General features: G+C 47.2%; 16 non-coding genes across 16 annotated transcripts; 2 read left to right on the top strand and 14 right to left on the bottom strand.

Annotated features, from left to right (window-relative positions):
- Positions 1-942: 942 nt before the first annotated feature.
- On the bottom strand, positions 943-1,015 carry trnav-aac (transfer RNA valine (anticodon AAC)). The gene has a single exon. It is a non-coding gene; the product is annotated as a tRNA-Val (tRNA).
- Positions 1,016-2,105: 1,090 nt separating this feature from the next.
- On the top strand, positions 2,106-2,177 carry trnad-guc (transfer RNA aspartic acid (anticodon GUC)). The gene has a single exon. It is a non-coding gene; the product is annotated as a tRNA-Asp (tRNA).
- Positions 2,178-2,569: 392 nt separating this feature from the next.
- trnav-aac (transfer RNA valine (anticodon AAC)) lies at positions 2,570-2,642 on the bottom strand. The gene has a single exon. It is a non-coding gene; the product is annotated as a tRNA-Val (tRNA).
- Positions 2,643-2,895: 253 nt separating this feature from the next.
- trnav-aac (transfer RNA valine (anticodon AAC)) lies at positions 2,896-2,968 on the bottom strand. The gene has a single exon. It is a non-coding gene; the product is annotated as a tRNA-Val (tRNA).
- Positions 2,969-3,221: 253 nt separating this feature from the next.
- On the bottom strand, positions 3,222-3,294 carry trnav-aac (transfer RNA valine (anticodon AAC)). Its single transcript has one exon. It is a non-coding gene; the product is annotated as a tRNA-Val (tRNA).
- Positions 3,295-3,997: 703 nt separating this feature from the next.
- On the bottom strand, positions 3,998-4,070 carry trnav-aac (transfer RNA valine (anticodon AAC)). The gene has a single exon. It is a non-coding gene; the product is annotated as a tRNA-Val (tRNA).
- A 1,557-nt stretch (positions 4,071-5,627) lies between these two features.
- trnav-cac (transfer RNA valine (anticodon CAC)) lies at positions 5,628-5,700 on the bottom strand. The gene has a single exon. It is a non-coding gene; the product is annotated as a tRNA-Val (tRNA).
- Positions 5,701-6,279: 579 nt separating this feature from the next.
- Positions 6,280-6,352, bottom strand: trnav-aac (transfer RNA valine (anticodon AAC)). The gene has a single exon. It is a non-coding gene; the product is annotated as a tRNA-Val (tRNA).
- Positions 6,353-6,796: 444 nt separating this feature from the next.
- On the top strand, positions 6,797-6,868 carry trnan-guu (transfer RNA asparagine (anticodon GUU)). The gene has a single exon. It is a non-coding gene; the product is annotated as a tRNA-Asn (tRNA).
- A 65-nt stretch (positions 6,869-6,933) lies between these two features.
- trnav-aac (transfer RNA valine (anticodon AAC)) lies at positions 6,934-7,006 on the bottom strand. Its single transcript has one exon. It is a non-coding gene; the product is annotated as a tRNA-Val (tRNA).
- Positions 7,007-7,586: 580 nt separating this feature from the next.
- On the bottom strand, positions 7,587-7,659 carry trnav-aac (transfer RNA valine (anticodon AAC)). The gene has a single exon. It is a non-coding gene; the product is annotated as a tRNA-Val (tRNA).
- Positions 7,660-8,565: 906 nt separating this feature from the next.
- On the bottom strand, positions 8,566-8,638 carry trnav-aac (transfer RNA valine (anticodon AAC)). Its single transcript has one exon. It is a non-coding gene; the product is annotated as a tRNA-Val (tRNA).
- Positions 8,639-8,891: 253 nt separating this feature from the next.
- On the bottom strand, positions 8,892-8,964 carry trnav-aac (transfer RNA valine (anticodon AAC)). The gene has a single exon. It is a non-coding gene; the product is annotated as a tRNA-Val (tRNA).
- Positions 8,965-10,526: 1,562 nt separating this feature from the next.
- Positions 10,527-10,599, bottom strand: trnav-aac (transfer RNA valine (anticodon AAC)). The gene has a single exon. It is a non-coding gene; the product is annotated as a tRNA-Val (tRNA).
- A 253-nt stretch (positions 10,600-10,852) lies between these two features.
- Positions 10,853-10,925, bottom strand: trnav-aac (transfer RNA valine (anticodon AAC)). The gene has a single exon. It is a non-coding gene; the product is annotated as a tRNA-Val (tRNA).
- Positions 10,926-11,953: 1,028 nt separating this feature from the next.
- trnav-aac (transfer RNA valine (anticodon AAC)) lies at positions 11,954-12,026 on the bottom strand. Its single transcript has one exon. It is a non-coding gene; the product is annotated as a tRNA-Val (tRNA).
- Positions 12,027-12,730: the final 704 nt, after the last annotated feature.

The raw sequence follows: 12,730 nt of genomic DNA, 5'->3' as shown, positions 1-12,730 counted from the left end.
TTTTGGATACTCAGTTTTCATTGCAAATACAGAGAAAATTGCCCTGTTTCCCACCCGGTTTCGAGTTGGGGACCTTGCGTGTGTGAGGCGAATGTGATAACCACTACACCATGGAAACAGACGCTGGCGTTAACCCTGTTGGCAGGATTGGCAAACAGCATAGCTGTCTTGCATTCCCGATTTTGAGTTGGTGACCTTTCGCGTGTTAGGCGAATGTGACAACCACTACACCATGGAAACAGACGCTGGCGTTTATACTGTTGGCAGGATTGGCAAACAGCATAGCTGTCTGGCATTCCCTATTTTAGTGACAGTTTTCCCTCTATGCCTGTCAATGTAGCATACACAGAGTCCTTTCCTCGTTCGTACAGTGGATAGTGTCTTCTCCTGTCACGCGGAAGACTGGGGTGAGATTCCCCAACGGGCATTTGGTACCTGTGCTATTGTATTTTTGGATACTCAGTTTTCATTGCAAATACAAAGAAAATTGCCCTGTTTCCCACCCGGTTTCGAGCTGGGGACCTTTCGTGTGTTAGGCGAATGTGATAACCACTACACCATGGAAACAGACGCTGGCGTTAACCCTGTTGGCAGGATTGGCAAACAGCATAGCTGTCTTGCATTCCCGATTTTGAGTTGGTGACCTTTCGCGTGTTAGGCGAATGTGACAACCACTACACCATGGAAACAGACGCTGGCGTTTATACTGTTGGCAGGATTGGCAAACAGCATAGCTGTCTGGCATTCCCTATTTTAGTGACAGTTTTCCCTCTATGCCTGTCCATGTAGCATACACAGAGTCCTTTCCTCGTTCGTATTGTGGATAGTATCTTCTCCTGTCACGCGGAAGACTGGGGTTCGATTCCCCAACGGGCACTTGATACCTGTGCGATTGTGTTTTTGGATACTCAGTTTTCATTGCAAATTCAAAGAAAATTGCCATGTTTCCACCCGGATTCGAGCTGGGGACCTTCCGCGTGTTAGGCGAATGTGATAACCACTACACCATGGAAACAGACACTGGCTTTTACTCTGTTGGCCGGATTGGCAAACAGCATAGCTGTCTGGCATTCCCGATTTTAGTGACAGTTTTCCCTATATGCCTGTCCAGCTAGCAAACACAGAGTCCTTTCCTCGTTAGTATAGTGGATAGTGTCTCCGCCTGTCACGTGCAAGACTGGGGTTCGATTCCCTGATGGGGAAGTGAGTGCAGCTGCAATCCAATTTTGGATACTCAGTTTTCATTGCAAATTCAAAGAAAATTGCCAAGTTTCCACCCGGTTTCGAGCTGGGGACCTTTCGCGTGTTAGGCGAATGTGATAACCACTACACCAGGGAAACAGACAACGGCGTTTACTCTGTTGGCCGGATTGGCAAACAGCATAGCTGTCTGGCATTGTTTAGTGACAGTTTTACCTCTACGCCTGTCCAGGTCGCAAGCACAGAATCCTTTCCTCGTTAGTATAGTGGATAGTATCTCCTCCTGTCACGCGGAAGACTGGGGTTCGATTCCCCAACGGGGAGGTGGTGCCTGTGTGTTTTGCTTTTTGGATACTCAGTTTTCATTGCAAATACAAAGAAAATTACCCTGTTTCCCACCCTGTTTCGAGTTGGGAACCTTCCGCGTGTGAGCCGAATGTGATAACCACTACACAATGGAAACAGACGCTGGCGTTTATACTGTTGGCAGGATTGGCAAACAGCATTGCTGTCTGGCATTCCCTATTTTAGTGACAGTTTTCCCTCTATGCCTGTCCATGAAGAATACACAGAGTCCTGTCCTCGTTCGTATAGTGGATAGCATCTTCTCCTGTCACGCGGAAGACTGGGGTTAGATTCCCCAACGGGCACTTGGTACCTGTGCTATTGTGTTTTTGGATACTCAGTTTTCATTGAAAATTCAAAGAAATTTGCCAAGTTTCCAACCGGTTTCGAGCTGGGGACCTTTCGCGTGTGAGGCGAATGTGATAACCACTACACCATGGAAACAGACACTGGTGTTTATCCTGTTGGCAGGATTGGCAAACAGCATAGCTGTCTTGCATTCCCGATTTTAGTGACAGTTTTCCCTCTACGCCTGTCCAGTTAGCAAGCACAGAGTCCTTTCCTCGTTAGTATAGTGGATAGTATCTCCGCCTGTCACGCGGAAGACTGGGGTTCGATTCCCCAACGGGGAGGTGGTACCTGTGTGTTTTGCTTTTTGGATACTCAGTTTTCATTGCAAATACAAAGAAAATTACCCTGTTTCCCACACTGTTTCGAGTTGGGAACCTTCCGCGTGTGAGCCGAATGTGATAACCACTACACCATGGAAACAGACGCTGGCGTTTATCCTGTTGGCAGGATTGGAAAACAGCATAGCTGTCTGGCATTCCCTATTTTAGTGACAGTTTTCCCTCTATGCCTGTCCATGTAGCATACACAGAGTCCTTTCCTCGTTCGTATAGTGGATAGTATCTTCTCCTGTCACGCTGAAGACTGGGGTTCGATTCCCCAACGGGGACTTGATACCTGTGCGATTGTGTTTTTGGATACTCAGTTTTCATTGCAAATTCAAAGAAAATTGCCAAGTTTCCACCCGGTTTCGAGCTGGGGACCTTTCGCGTGTTAGGCGAATGTGATAACCACTACACCATGGAAACAGACACTGGCGTTTACTCTGTTGGCCGGATTGGCAAACAGCATAGCTGTCTGGCATTCCCGATTTTAGTGACAGTTTTCCCTCTATGCCTGTCCATGTAGCATACACAGAGTCATTTCCTCGTTCGTATAGTGGATAGTATCTTCTCCTGTCACGCGGAAGACTGGGGTGAGATTCCCCAACGGGCACTTGGTACCTGTGCTATTGTATTTTTGGATACTCAGTTTTCATTGCAAATTCAAAGAAAATTGCCAAGTTTCCACCCGGTTTCGAGCTGGGGACCTTTCGCGTGTTAGGCGAATGTGATAACCACTACACCATGGAAACAGACACTGGCTTTTACTCTGTTGGCCGGATTGGCAAACAGCATAGCTGTCTGGCATTCCCGATTTTAGTGACAGTTTTCCCTATATGCCTGTCCAGCTAGCAAACACAGAGTCCTTTCCTCGTTAGTATAGTGGATAGTGTCTCCGCCTGTCTCGTGCAAGACTGGGGTTCGATTCCCTGATGGGGAAGTGATTGCAGCTGCAATCCAATTTTGGATACTCAGTTTTCATTGCAAATTCAAAGAAAATTGCCAAGTTTCCACCCGGTTTCGAGCTGGGGACCTTTCGCGTGTTAGGCGAATGTGATAACCACTACACCATGGAAACAGACAATGGCGTTTACTCTGTTGGCCGGATTGGCAAACAGCATAGCTGTCTGGCATTCCCGATTTTAGTGACAGTTTTCCCGATATGCCTGTCCAGCTAGCAAACACAGAGTCCTTGCCTCGTTAGTATAGTGGGTAGTGTCTCCGCCTGCCACGTGCAAGACTGGGGTTTGATTCCCTGATGGGGAAGTGAGTGCAGCTGCAATCCAATTTTGGATACTCAATTTTCATTGCAAATACAAAGAAAAATTGCCCTGTTTCCCACCCGGTTTCAAGTTGGGGACCTTTCGTGTGTGAGGCGAATGTGATAACCACTACACCATGGAAACAGACGCTGGCGTTAACCCTGTTGGCAGGATTGGCAAACAGCATAGCTGTCTTGCATTCCCGATTTTGAGTTGGTGACCTTTCGCGTGTTAGGCGAATGTGACAACCACTACACCATGGAAACAGACGCTGGCGTTTATACTGTTGGCAGGATTGGCAAACAGCATAGCTGTCTGGCATTCCCTATTTTAGTGACAGTTTTCCCTCTATGCCTGTCCATGTAGCATACACAGAGTCCTTTCCTCGTTCGTATAGTGGATAGTATCTTCTCCTGTCACGCGGAAGACTGGGGTTCGATTCCCCAACGGGCACTTGATACCTGTGCGATTGTGTTTTTGGATACTCAGTTTTCATTGCAAATTCAAAGAAAATTGCCATGTTTCCACCCGGTTTCGAGCTGGGGACCTTTCGCGTGTTAAGCGAATGTGATAACCACTACACCATGGAAACAGACACTGGGTTTTACTCTGTTGGCCGGATTGGCAAACAGCATAGCTGTCTGGCATTCCCGATTTTAGTGACAGTTTTCCCTATATGCCTGTCCAGCTAACAAACGCAGAGTCCTCTCCTCGTTAGTATAGTGGATAGTGTCTCCGCCTGTCACGTGCAAGACTGGGGTTAGATTCCCTGATGGGGAAGTGAGTGCAGCTGCAATCCAATTTTGGATACTCAGTTTTCATTGCAAATACAAAGAAAATTGCCCTGTTTCCCACCTGGTTTCGAGTTGGGGACCTTTCGCGTGTGAGGCGAATGTGATAACCACTACACCATGGAAACAGACGCTGGCGTTTATACTGTTGGCAGGATTGGCAAACAGCATTGCTGTCTGGCATTCCCTATTTTAGTGACAGTTTTCCCTCTATGCCTGTCCATGAAGCATACACAGAGTCCTGTCCTCGTTCGTATAGTGGATAGTATCTTCTCCTGTCACGCGGAAGACTGGGGTTAGATTCCCCAACGGGCACTTGGTACCTGTGCTATTGTGTTTTTGGATACTCAGTTTTCATTGAAAATTCAAAGAAATTTGCCAAGTTTCCACCCGGTTTCGAGCTGGGGACCTTTCGCGTGTGAGGCGATTGTGATAACCACTACACCATGGAAACAGACACTGGCGTTTATCCTGTTGGCAGGATTGGCAAACAGCATAGCTGTCTTGCATTCCCGATTTTAGTGACAGTTTTCCCTCTACGCCTGTCCAGGTAGCAAGTACATAGTCCTTTCCTCGTTAGTATAGTGGATAGTATCTCCCCCTGTCACGCGGAAGACTGGGGTTCGATTCCCCAACGAGGAGGTGGTTCCTGTGTGTTTTGCTTTTTGGATACTCAGTTTTCATTGCAAATACAAAGAAAATTACCCTGTTTCCCACCCTGTTTCGAGTTGGGAACCTTTCGCGTGTGAGCCGAATGTGATAACCACTACACCATGGAAACAGACACTGGCGTTTATCCTGTTGGCAGGATTGGCAAACAGCATAGCTGTCTGGCATTAAGTTTAGTGACAGTTTTACCTCTACGCCTGTCCAGGTCGCAAGCACAGAATCCTTTCCTCGTTAGTATAGTGGATAGTATCTCCTCCTGTCACGCGGAAGACTGGGGTTCGATTCCCCAACGGGGATGTGGTGCCTGTGTGTTTTGCTTTTTGGATACTCAGTTTTCATTGCAAATACAAAGAAAATTACCCTGTTTCCCACCCTGTTTCGAGTTGGGAACCTTCCGCGTGTGAGCCGAATGTGATAACCACTACACCATGGAAACAGACGCTGGCGTTTATACTGTTGGCAGGATTGGCAAACAGCATTGCTGTCTGGCATTCCCTATTTTAGTGACAGTTTTCCCTCTATGCCTGTCCATGAAGAATACACAGAGTCCTGTCCTCGTTCGTATAGTGGATAGCATCTTCTCCTGTCACGCGGAAGACTGGGGTTAGATTCCCCAACGGGCACTTGGTACCTGTGCTATTGTGTTTTTGGATACTCAGTTTTCATTGAAAATTCAAAGAAATTTGCCAAGTTTCCACCCGGTTTCGAGCTGGGGACCTTTCGCGTGTGAGGCGAATGTGATAACCACTACACCATGGAAACAGACACTGGTGTTTATCCTGTTGGCAGGATTGGCAAACAGCATAACTGTCTTGCATTCCCGATTTTAGTGACAGTTTTCCCTCTACGCCTGTCCAGGTAGCAAGCACAGAGTCCTTTCCTCGTTAGTATAGTGGATAGTATCTCCGCCTGTCACGCGGCAGACTGGGGTTCGATTCCCCAACGGGGAGGTGGTGCCTGTGTATTTTGCTTTTTGGATACTCAGTTTTCATTGCAAATACAAAGAAAATTACCCTGTTTCCCACCCTGTTTCGAGTTGGGAACCCTCCGCGTGTGAGCCGAATGTGATAACCACTACACCATGGAAACAGACGCTGGCGTTTATCCTGTTGGCAGGATTGGAAAACAGCATAGCTGTCTTGCATTCCCGATTTTAGTGACAGTTTTCCCTCTACGCCTGTCCAGGTAGCAAGCACAGAGTCCTTTCCTCGTTAGTATAGTGGATAGTATTTCCACCTGTCACGCGGAAAACTGGGGTTCGATTCCCAACGGGGAGGTGGTGCCTGTGTGTTTTGCTTTTTGGATACTCAGTTTTCATTGCAAATTCAAAGAAAATTGCCAAGTTTCCACCCGGTTTCGAGCTGGGGACCTTTCGCGTGTTAGGCGAATGTGATAACCACTACACCATGGAAACAGACACTGGCGTTTACTCTGTTGGCCGGATTGGCAAACAGCATAGCTGTCTGGCATTCCCGATTTTAGTGACAGTTTTCCCTCTACGCCTGTCCAGGTAGCAAGCACAGAGTCCTTTCCTCGTTAGTATAGTGGATAGTATCTCTGCCTGTCACGCGCAAGACTGTGGTTAGATTCCCTGAAGGGGAGGTGAGTGCAGGTGCAATTCAATTTTTGGATACTCAGTTTTCATTGCAAATACAAAGAAAATTACCCTGTTTCCCACCCGGTTTCGAGTTGGGAACCTTTCGCGTGTGAGGAGAATGTGATAACCACTACACCATGGAAACAGACACTGGCGTTTATCCTGTTGGCAGGATTGGCAAACAGCATAGCTGTCTTGCATTCCCGATTTTAGTGACAGTTTTCCTTCTACGCCTGTCCAGGTAGCAAGCACAGTGTCCTTTCCTCGTTAGTATAGTGGATAGTATCTCCGCCTGTTACGCGGAAGACTGGGGTTCGATTCCCCAACGGGGAGGTGGTGCCTGTGTGTTTTGCTTTTTGGATACTCAGTTTTCATTGCAAATTCAAAGAAAATTGCCAAGTTTCCACCCGGTTTCGAGCTGGGGACCTTTCGCGTGTTAGGCGAATGTGATAACCACTACACCATGGAAACAGACACTGGCATTTACTCTGTTGGCAGGATTGGCAAACAGCATAGCTGTCTGGCATTCACAAGTTTAGTGACAGTTTTACCTCTACGCCTGTCCAGGTCGCAAGCACAGAATCCTTTCCTCGTTAGTATAGTGGATAGTATCTCCTCCTGTCACGCGGAAGACTGGGGTTCGATTCCCCAACGGGGAGGTGGTGCCTGTGTGTTTTGCTTTTTGGATACTCAGTTTTCATTGCAATTACAAAGAAAATTACCCTGTTTCCCACCCTGTTTCGAGTTGGGAACCTTCCGCGTGTGAGACGAATGTGATAACCACTACACCATGGAAACAGACGCTGGCGTTTATCCTGTTGGCAGGATTGGAAAACAGCATAGCTGTCTGGCATTCCCTATTTTAGTGACAGTTTTCCTTCTATGCCTGTCCAGGTAGCAAACACAGAGTCCTTTCCTCGTTAGTATTGTGGATAGTATCTTCTCCTGTCACGCGGAAGACTGGGGTTAGATTCCCCAACGGGAACTTGGTACCTGTGCTATTGTATTTTTGGATACTCAGTTTTCATTGCAAATTCAAAGAAAATGGCCAAGTTTCCACCCAGTTTCGAGCTGGGGACCTTTCGCGTGTTAGGCGAATGTGATAACCACTACACCATGGAAACAGACTTAGTCGTTTATACTATTGGCAGGATTGGCAAACAGCATAGCTGTCTGGCATTCCCTATTTTAGTGACAGTTTTCCCTCTATGCCTGTCCATGTAGCATACACAGAGTCATTTCCTCGTTCGTATAGTGGATAGTATCTTTTCCTGTCACGCGGAAGACTGGGGTGAGATTCCCCAACGGGCACTTGGTACCTGTGCTATTGTATTTTTGGATACTCAGTTTTCATTGCAAATTCAAAGGACATTGCCAAGTTTCCACCCGGTTTCGAGCTGGGGACCTTTCGTGTGTTAGGCGAATGTGATAACCACTACACCATGGAAACAGACAATGGCGTTTACTCTGTTGGCCGGATTGGCAAACAGCATAGCTGTCTGGCATTCCCGATTTTAGTGACAGTTTTCCCGATATGCCTGTCCAGCTAGCAAACACAGAGTCCTTTCCTCGTTAGTGTAGTGGATAGTATCTCCTCCTGTCACGCGGAAGACTGGGGTTCGATTACCCAACGGGGAGGTGGTGCCTGTGTGTTTTGCTTTTTGGATACTCAGTTTTCATTGCAAATACAAAGAAAATTACCCTGTTTCCCACCCTGTTTCGAGTTGGGAACCTTCCGCGTGTGAGCCGAATGTGATAACCACTACACCATGGAAACAGACGCTGGCGTTTATCCTGTTGGCAGGATTGGAAAACAGCATAGCTGTCTGGCATTCCCTATTTTAGTGACAGTTTTCCTTCTATGCCTGTCCAGGTAGCAAACACAGAGTCCTTTCCTCGTTAGTATTGTGGATAGTATCTTCTCCTGTCACGCGGAAGACTGGGGTTAGATTCCCCAACGGGAACTTGGTACCTGTGCTATTGTATTTTTGGATACTCAGTTTTCATTGCAAATTCAAAGAAAATGGCCAAGTTTCCACCCGGTTTCGAGCTGGGGACCTTTCGCGTGTTAGGCGAATGTGATAACCACTACACCATGGAAACAGACGTAGGTGTTTATACTGTTGGCAGGATTGGCAAACAGCATAGCTGTCTGGCATTCCCTATTTTAGTGACAGTTTTCCCTCTATGTCTGTCCATGTAGCATACACAGAGTCATTTCCTCGTTCGTATAGTGGATAGTATCTTCTCCTGTCACGCGGAAGACTGGGGTGAGATTCCCCAACGGGCACTTGGTACCTGTGCTATTGTATTTTTGGATACTCAGTTTTCATTGCAAATTCAAAGAAAATTGCCAAGTTTCCACCCGGTTTCGAGCTGGGGACCTTTCGCGTGTTAGGCGAATGTGATAACCACTACACCATGGAAACAGACACTGGCGTTTACTCTGTTGGCCGGATTGGCAAACAGCATAGCTGTCTGGCATTCCCGATATTAGTGACAGTTTTCCCTCTACGCCTGTCCAGGTAGCAAGCACAGAGTCCTTTCCTCGTTAGTATAGTGGATAGTATCTCTGCCTGTCACGCGCAAGACTGTGGTTAGATTCCCTGAAGGGGAGGTGAGTGCAGGTGCAAATCAATTTTTGGATACTCAGTTTTCATTGCAAATACAAAGAAAATTACCCTGTTTCCCACCCGGTTTCGAGTTGGGAACCTTTCGCGTGTGAGGAGAATGTGATAACCACTACACCATGGAAACAGACACTGGCGTTTATCTTGTTGGCAGGATTGGCAAACAGCATAGCTGTCTTGCATTCCCGATTTTAGTGACAGTTTTCCCTCTACGCCTGTCCAGGTAGCAAGCACAGAGTCCTTTCCTCGTTAGTATAGTGGATAGTATCTCCGCCTGTCACGCGGAAGACTGGGGTTCGCTTCCCCAACGGGGAGGTGGTGCCTGTGTGTTTTGCTTTTTGGATACTCAGTTTTCATTGCAAATACAAAGAAAATTACCCTGTTTCCCACCCTGTTTCGAGTTGGGAACCTTTCGCGTGTGAGCCGAATGTGATAACCACTACACCATGGAAACAGACACTGGTGTTTATCCTGTTGGCAGGATTGGCAAACAGCATAGCTGTCTGGCATTCACAAGTTTAGTGACAGTTTTACCTCTACGCCTGTCCAGGTCGCAAGCACAGAATCCTTTCCTCGTTAGTATAGTGGATAGTATCTCCTCCTGTCACGCGGAAGACTGGGGTTCGATTCCCCAACGGGGAGGTGGTGCCTGTGTGTTTTGCTTTTTGGATACTCAGTTTTCATTGCAAATACAAAGAAAATTACCCTGTTTCCCACCCTGTTTCGAGTTGGGAACCTTCCGCGTGTGAGCCGAATGTGATAACCACTACACCATGGAAACAGACGCTGGCGTTTATCCTGTTGGCAGGATTGGCAAACAGCATAGCTGTCTGGCATTCACAAGTTTAGTGACAGTTTTACCTCTACGCCTGTCCAGGTCGCAAGCAGAGAATCCTTTCCTCGTTAGTATAGTGGATAGTATCTCCTCCTGTCACGCGGAAAACTGGGGTTCGATTCCCCAATGGGGAGGTGGTGCCTGTGTGTTTTGCTTTTTGGATACTCAGTTTTCATTGCAAATACAAAGAAAATTACCCTGTTTCCCACCCTGTTTCGAGTTGGGAACCTTCCGCGTGTGAGTCGAATGTGATAACCACTACACCATGGAAACAGACGCTGGCGTTTATCCTGTTGGCAGGATTGGAAAACAGCATAGCTGTCTGGCATTCCCTATTTTAGTGACAGTTTTCCTTCTATGCCTGTCCAGGTAGCAAACACAGAGTCCTTTCCTCGTTAGTATTGTGGATAGTATCTTCTCCTGTCACGCGGAAGACTGGGGTTAGATTCCCCAACGGGCACTTGGTACCTGTGCTATTGTATTTTTGGATACTCAGTTTTCATTGCAAATTCAAAGAAAATGGCCAAGTTTCCACCCGGTTTCGAGCTGGGGACCTTTCGCTTGTTAGGCGAATGTGATAACCACTACACCATGGAAACAGACGTACGCGTTTATACTATTGGCAGGATTGGCAAACAGCATAGCTGTCTGGCATTCCCTATTTTAGTGACAGTTTTCCCTCTATGCCTGTCCATGTAGCATACACAGAGTCATTTCCTCGTTCGTATAGTGGATAGTATCTTCTCCTGTCACGCGGAAGACTGGGGTGAGATTCCCCAACGGGCACTTGGTACCTGTGCTATTGTATTTTTGGATACTCAGTTTTCATTGCAAATTCAAAGAAAATTGCCAAGTTTCCACCCGGTTTCGAGCTGGGGACCTTTCGCGTGTTAGGCGAATGTGATAACCACTACACCATGGAAACAGACAACGGCGTTTACTCTGTTGGCCGGATTGGCAAACAGCATAGCTGTCTGGCATTCCCGATTTTAGTGACAGTTTTCCCGATATGCCTGTCCAGCTAGCAAACACAGAGTCCTTTCCTCGTTAGTATAGTGGGTAGTGTCTCCGCCTGCCACGTGCAAGACTGGGGTTTGATTCCCTGATGGGGAAGTGAGTGCAGCTGCAATCCAATTTTGGATACTCAGTTTTCATTGCAAATACAAAGAAAATTGCCCTGTTTCCCACCCGGTTTCGAGTTGGGGACCTTTCGTGTGTGAGGCGAATGTGATAACCACTACACCATGGAAACAGACGCTGCCGTTAACCCTGTTGGCAGGATTGGCAAACAGCATAGCTGTCTTGCATTCCCGATTTTGAGTTGGTGACCTTTCGCGTGTTAGGCGAATGTGACAACCACTACACCATGGAAACAGACGCTGGCGTTTATACTGTTGGCAGGATTGGCAAACAGCATAGCTGTCTGGCATTCCCTATTTTAGTGACAGTTTTCCCTCTATGCCTGTCAATGTAGCATACACAGAGTCCTTTCCTCGTTCGTATAGTGGATAGTATCTTCTCCTGTCACGCGGAAGACTGGGGTTAGATTCCCCAACGGGCACTTGGTACCTGTGCTATTGTATTTTTGGATACTCAGTTTTCATTGCAAATTCAAAGAAAATGGCCAAGTTTCCACCCGGTTTCGAGCTGGGGACCTTTAGCGTGTTAGGCGAATGTGATAACCACTACACCATGGAAACAGACGTACGCGTTTATACTATTGGCAGGATTGGCAAACAGCATAGCTGTCTGGCATTCCCTATTTTAGTGACAGTTTTCCCTCTATGCCTGTCCATGTAGCATACACAGAGTCATTTCCTCGTTCGTATAGTGGATAGTATCTTCTCCTGTCACGCGGAAGACTGGGGTGAGATTCCCCAACGGGCACTTGGTACCTGTGCTATTGTATTTTTGGATACTCAGTTTTCATTGCAAATTCAAAGAAAATTGCCAAGTTTCCACCCGGTTTCGAGCTGGGGACCTTTCGCGTGTTAGGCGAATGTGATAACCACTACACCATGGAAACAGACAACGGCGTTTACTCTGTTGGCCGGATTGGCAAACAGCATAGCTGTCTGGCATTCCCGATTTTAGTGACAGTTTTCCCGATATGCCTGTCCAGCGAGCAAACACAGAGTCATTTCCTCGTTCGTATAGTGGATAGTATCTTCTCCTGTCACGCGGAAGACTGGGGTGAGATTCCCCAACGGGCACTTGGTACCTGTGCTATTGTATTTTTGGATACTCAGTTTTCATTGCAAATTCAAAGAAAATTGCCAAGTTTCCACCCGGTTTCGAGCTGGGGACCTTTCTCGTGTTAGGCGAATGTGATAACCACTACACCATGGAAACAGACAACGGCGTTTACTCTGTTGGCCGGATTGGCAAACAGCATAGCTGTCTGGCTTTCACAAGTTTAGTGACAGTTTTACCTCTACGCCTGTCCAGGTCGCAAGCACAGAATCCTTTCCTCGTTAGTATAGTAGATAGTATCTCCTCCTGTCACGCGGAAGACTGGGGTTTGATTCCCCAACGGGGAGGTGGTGCCTGTGTGTTTTGCTTTTTGGATACTCAGTTTTCATTGCAAATACAAAGAAAAATACCCTGTTTCCCACCCTGTTTCGAGTTGGGAACCTTCCGCGTGTGAGCCGAATGTGATAACCACTACACCATGGAAACAGACGCTGGCGTTTATCCTGTTGGCAGGATTGGCAAACAGCATAGCTGTCT

Source organism: Festucalex cinctus, chromosome 19 (genome assembly GCF_051991245.1).
Source record: "Festucalex cinctus isolate MCC-2025b chromosome 19, RoL_Fcin_1.0, whole genome shotgun sequence".
Classification (NCBI taxonomy): domain Eukaryota; kingdom Metazoa; phylum Chordata; class Actinopteri; order Syngnathiformes; family Syngnathidae; genus Festucalex; species Festucalex cinctus.
This window is presented reverse-complemented; position numbering and strand designations above follow the sequence as displayed.